This window comes from Aulonocara stuartgranti (genome assembly GCF_965226115.1).
Source record: "Aulonocara stuartgranti genome assembly, chromosome: 3".
Lineage (NCBI taxonomy): Eukaryota > Metazoa > Chordata > Actinopteri > Cichliformes > Cichlidae > Aulonocara > Aulonocara stuartgranti.
This window is the reverse complement of record NC_138941.1, coordinates 25,510,208-25,516,399: the sequence shown is the minus strand read 5'-3', so window position 1 is coordinate 25,516,399 and position 6,192 is coordinate 25,510,208.

The following is a 6,192-nucleotide window of genomic DNA, read 5'->3' as shown; positions in this document are numbered from 1 at the left end:
GAGGAGGCCATTTCATGCCTTATGGTGTTTTATTGTGTAATTTTGTATCCAGGTGCACTTACACTGCATTGGCAGTGTGTCTGGGATCATTGTGAAAATTGAAGCCACTTGCCAATTAAACACTTTCCACATGGTAATGTATAGATGGAGTTACTCAAACCAAAGCCTCAAACCAGGACAGAAGCCCCACCATGTTTCCCAGATGTCTGTAAAAGCACATTATTGTACCTCTCTCCTGACCTGCCTCTGTACATACTGACTTAATTTAAATAAAACATTTCCAATTTGCATTCATAACTCCATGAGGCCTTTTAATACTGATACTCTAGCTCTTGTGTAATTTGTCATTCCTCAGCTTTTCTCCTACTTTCCTTTTCTTAAGAATGGCTTCTTGATGGCTTCACTCAGATCATTTCTGATGATGCTTTGGCAAGCAGTAGATGAATCGAAGGTGCAGATGCAGCACTCAGATCTTCTGTATCAAGTTTTTTTTATGCTTTTCGATTTTTGTTTTGTTCTTGTCCATTTTCATTCTTTTTTTTCAGAACACAATACTCACCATATCAAGAAATGCTAAGCTTTGACTAGTAGCTCCTCGGGAATCAGTGGGCATAAAATGCAGATTTTTTTTCCTGTCAAATTGTGTTGTTGCCCTTTGCATTTGTTGTAGTTAAAATTAAGTAATTAAAGTAATTAAAATAAGTAATTAAAATAATAAGAACAAACGTTTGTTTTGTGACAGGCTTCTAATAACAAAGATACAATTTAAAATAGGTTCTTTGCTAAGTTGTCTGTTATTTGTACACAAAAGTGGTTCATGTCTTGAGAAAGCCTGGAGAACTGAAGCTCAAGACCACTTTAAAAATAACAAGAGCACTCAGAATGCACAACTGCCCTCGAAGGACAAGAGCTACACAAACATTTTGAGATTTTTAAATGCTTTTTATTACAACATGCTGACATCAGCCTGCTTTTATACCAGTGCCTGACCTTTGACCTATATCTCTCTGTAAAGGTTCTCAGTCATCCAGGTCATCGTAGTCTAAGGAGCTTGGAAAGAAAAGCATCTGGACTTCTGTAAGTTTCCTTGAAGATGTTTCGCCTCTCATCCGAGAAGCTTCTTCAGTTCTAGGGTCAAATGGTGGACAGTCCCAGATTTAAGCCCTGTGGGAGTGTCCCCCGGAGAGGGAAAATCAACCCCCTAATGATCCTCTACCTAATCACACGAGCCAAGGTGTGAAAACGGGTGTAGCTTACAATCAGCCAAGGTTTCAGTTGAGCTTATCATGATACCTAGCCCCACCCTATTTCTATTTCTTAACACTTTCAGATTCTGTTTATCTTCTGTAGACTGTTTTTTTATGCTTGCCGTCCAGTTTCTTTATTGTTTTGGGGGGGGGGACACACTATTCACCATATAAAGAAATGCTAAGATTTGACAAAAAGCTCCTTGGGAATCAGTGGGCATCAGGTGACTTAACAAACATGAAAAATTTTTCTGAAAATGGAAGGTACAATGACTGGACTGAAATAAATGACAAAGTGGTGAAAGGAAAACTTAAAAAAAAAAAAGCCTGGAGAACTGAAGCTCAGGACCACTTTAAAATTAACAAGTGCACTCAGAAAGCACAACAACATGGTTTCTTGATATATTTTTATATTTTTCCAAGATCAACTTTTACCTTGGGTTCTAACAATGATGGTCAAGGTCAGTGCTTAGTCATCCTAGTTACACATTTCCCACAAGGCAAACTATTTTGTTGTTGTGAAGTCTGAAGTTGATCCACAAACAATTGTGGGTAATACAAAGGTTTTAATGATTAGCACATGTGGTGTGACCATGACCGTGACACTACACTTGTACAACAGCTAAAGAGCTGTTCTGTGCTAAATGTGTTATTCAAACGACAATAAGACTAACACACACTTCTGTGTAACAGTGACTGGCTTTTGGCAGTGTGGAAGTGAAAAAACACTGCCATCATCAGGCCAAACTTGAAATTTCATAATTACTCTACAAATTTTACTCTGCAAATTGTTATTGAAGCTTTGTGATGGCAACTGTCCACTGCAGCTATCCTTGTTCTTGCTGGGTTATGGTCCACTCCCACCATGGCTGAATATGTTGTTAAGAAAATGGATATTAATACTTTTTTATATACATTATGGATTCTTTATTTCCTTGAAAGTAGAGCAGGTCATCAAATATTGTCAAATGTATTTCTATAGCACATGTAAAAATAACAGCTGTTGACCAAAGTGCTGTAAAAGAATTTTTCTACTTTTCTACTCTGGTTTAGCACTTTACACAATTTACCTCATTCACACTCATTCATTGCCAAAGTGTGTTCTAGCTAATATTCACATTCTAATTAACACATCGGAGAGAAATGTGGAGTTTGGGCATGCAGACTGAAACAGGTTTTTTTTTAAACAGTAGATGACCTGCTCTCCCCTCTGAGCTACAACAACGCCTCATTTAATGATAGATAAGATATACACTCTTGTACTATACAGTGTTCGTGTGATAGATAAGGAACTCTATGAATGTTTCTTAATCACTTTAAGTGCTTTTTAATACGTTTAGAAAATACTAAATAAATAATAATCATAAATCTTCAAAGGTCCTGCCATATGCCATCTGCTTACAAACTATCAGTGGTTAGTGGTTAAAAAATTGGAGATCAGCTGGAGATCTGGTTTCTAAACGGGACTGTAGCTGTCGTAACATCTTTGTACCAAGAGATGGCAGTGCGACCGTGGTTTGGCCTGACGATAGCAGTCAGAGGCCAGACTCAAACCTTCCAGGAAGGCTTTCTAGAAGCGTTAGCAGCATATTTACCGGAACTCCAACCAAAACAAAGGCTAAAGTTTGTCATACTGGGGAACTTTCGAGGGTATTAATGAGCAACATCCAGGCTTTATATTGTTTTCAATTTCATTACATTCTCATGGGGCTGTATACAGTGGCTTGCAAAAGTATTCGGCCCCCTTGAACTTTTCCACATTTTGTCACATTACAGCCACAAACATGAATCAATTTTATTGGAATTCCACGTGAAAGACCAATACAAAGTGGTGCACACGTGAGAAGTGGAACGAAAATCATACATGATTCCAAACATTTTTTTTTACAAATAAATAACTGACAAGTGGGGTGTGTGTAATTATTCAGCCCCCTGAGTCAATACTTTGTAGAACCACCTTTTGCTGCAAGTACAGCTGCCAGTCAATAAAACTGATTCATGTTTGTGGCTGTAATGTGACAAAATGTGGAAAAGTTCAAGGGGGCCGAATACTTTTGCAAGCCACTGTATATATATCTATTATTTTGTCAGTTAAATGATCATCGCGTGTCCTTACATGATTTTGTAGGAAACTGTATTTCAAAGCAATGAGAGAGCAGAGGATCATCACACTTTTTTCATATCACATTCAATAAGTGAAGAAAATTATCACCTATGATCTAAGATCACCAGTCTGTCAAACTAATCAAGTTTGCAGATGACACCACCGTTATTGGACTCATCTCGGACGGGGATGAGTCTGCCTACAGGAGGGAGGTTGAACGTCTGGTGTCCTGGTGCAGCCACAACAACCTGGTGCTGAATGCCCAGAAGACAGTGGAGATTATTGTGGACTTCAGGAAGCACAGAGCTCCACTACCCCCCATCATCCTGACTGACACCCCCATCACCTCTGTGGACTCATTCCGCTTCCTGGGTACCACCATCACCCAGGACCTGAAGTGGGAGCCCACCATCACCTCCGTCATTAAGAAAGCCCAGCAGAGGATGTACTTCCTGAGGCAGCTGAAGAAATTCAACCTGCCAACACGGACGATGATGCAATTCTACACGGCAATCATCGAGTCCATCCTCACCTCCTCCATCACCGTGTGGTACGCTGGAGCCACTATCAGGGACAAACAGAGACTGCAGCGTGTTGTGCGCTCTGCTGAGAAGGTGATTGGCTGCAGACTCCCATCTTTGCAGGACCTGTACACCTCCAGGACACTGGGGCGTGCAGCTCGGATCTCAGCTGACCCTTCTCACCCTGGACACAGTCTGTTTGACCTGCTCCCCTCAGGCAGGAGGCTCCGGTCCATTCGCACCAGAACCTCTCGCCATAAGAACAGTTTCTTCCCCTCTGCTGTTGAACACATGAACAATAACCGTATGACTGTTCCCACCACTAACACATGACCCTACGCTGTGTTCACTGCATCATTCCATGTTTGGCACTGATCACCACCTGCACTCATGTATATATCATGTATATATCTATCTATCTACGTAGCACTTTTAATTCTTATCTTATTTTTATTTTCATGTCTATTTAAGCGTAATTTATGACCGTATGTTTGCACTGAAGCACCGCAGCAATTTCCTAATGTTGTAAACCCGCTCAACATTTGACAATAAAACCCTTTCTGATTCTGATTCTGATTCTGATGATAAAAGGCATCGCATTGTGGATGGGGAAGCACGCATATGAACAATATCAATAGATCAAATGAATGTTCAGGCAGCTTGAGAACAGTGAACTCACTGTGATGTTCAAGAATTGAGTGTATTTGTGTACAAGTGCTGGTTAATAGCACTGATGGTACATTTTGTGCTCTGGAGACCAGACACTCTGATGATCATGTGCTGTTGGTTCTTTGTGGTTAAATGAGAAATTGCTCAATCAGAAACCCACAAACACCCGCAGAGAGAGATGAAGTTATTTTAAAATATCTTAGGGCTGCTGTGCATCCTTCAGCATGTCTTTATTGCACACCATCTGTTACTGTGCTCACAGTGCCAGGTGCATGTGCAGGTGCACTATAGCAGCACACAGAAACATGCAGTGGACTCATGTTATCGTAGCTCTAATGAACATCATGTGGATTGCTTTCTTTTTACCTCCGCATCTTGTTCCAGGTAAGAGCTTTGCTTTTGGTGTTTTAAATAGAAAATGTTCATGTAAAATTATTCCTCCTATAATATATCATATTTCAAATATAATGATCGTTTTGAGGTGATGTCTTTTCATCTCCAGTGTTTGTGCAGAGAAGAGAAGAAGCACGAGCAACTCTGATGAGGAAATCCTGCTGAGAGGGTTTTGTATTCAGCCTCCACCTGACATAAACTGGATATCAAGTGTACCAGCAGTCTACATCCCTGATAATAAAACCAACTCCACCAACACAAGCTTAAAAAGTAAGCTTCCTTTCTGCTTTCATCCCTGCTCAAACCAGAATTAAGACTCTACAGAAGAGTGCTCTAGACTCCAGAGCATTCAAGACTCTGGAGATCAACATGTACCAAACCACTAACTACTGACTATTTAGTTCTATAGAAAATGGTGTCACCTTTCCTGGAATATACCATGTGTTGGAGGGCCTATAGTGTTTTTAGACATTTTAGTATATGTTTGAAAGTCCACCCAATTAAACACTGCTGTCTTGTATTTCAACCCTTAGAAGACCTGGATGAGACAACGGCAACTACTTCTCCTGTAGTGGAGCTGAAGGTCCCAGGAGTCACCACACTCTCAGAGACAGTTTCTCACAGCAGCTCTGCAGCTCCTGATGTTAGAGGTACACAACAACTGAATGCTCCTAACCAAGCAGAATATCTTCCTGGTAACAGTGAGTTAGTCCAGCAGAAGGCCTGTGTTGAAGTGGCACCTTCACACATTCTGCTGGAGGGAAATTATATAAAATACCCATTTATGTGTTATATTATGAAGGTTTGTCTACTGAGTTTTTATATAAACAAGTACATATTTATTGTGGTAGAATTTTTAAGTTGGCTTTAACAAGTATTTTCCCCATCATAAACGAAGAATGTGAATATAAAATGCATCTTTGTGAATTGTTAAAAACAAGAAAGTTGTTTTTTGGGGTGTTTTTTTTTTTTTTGCATTATTTTCTTTGTATACAGCTAAATAGTTTTGTCCTGTATTTCAACCCTTAGAAGACCTGGATGAGACAACGGCAACTACTTCTCCTGTAGTGAAGCTCCCAAGAGTCAACACACCGTCAGAGAAGGTTTCTCACAGACGCTCTGCACATCCTTGTGATAGAGTGAAACGGCAACTGAACTTTCCTTACCAAAGTTTTCGACATAAGAGATCTAGTAAGGGTGCTGATTTCACGATATGGATGAATAGTTTGTGAATTCTTTTGTACCAGCACTAATCAAT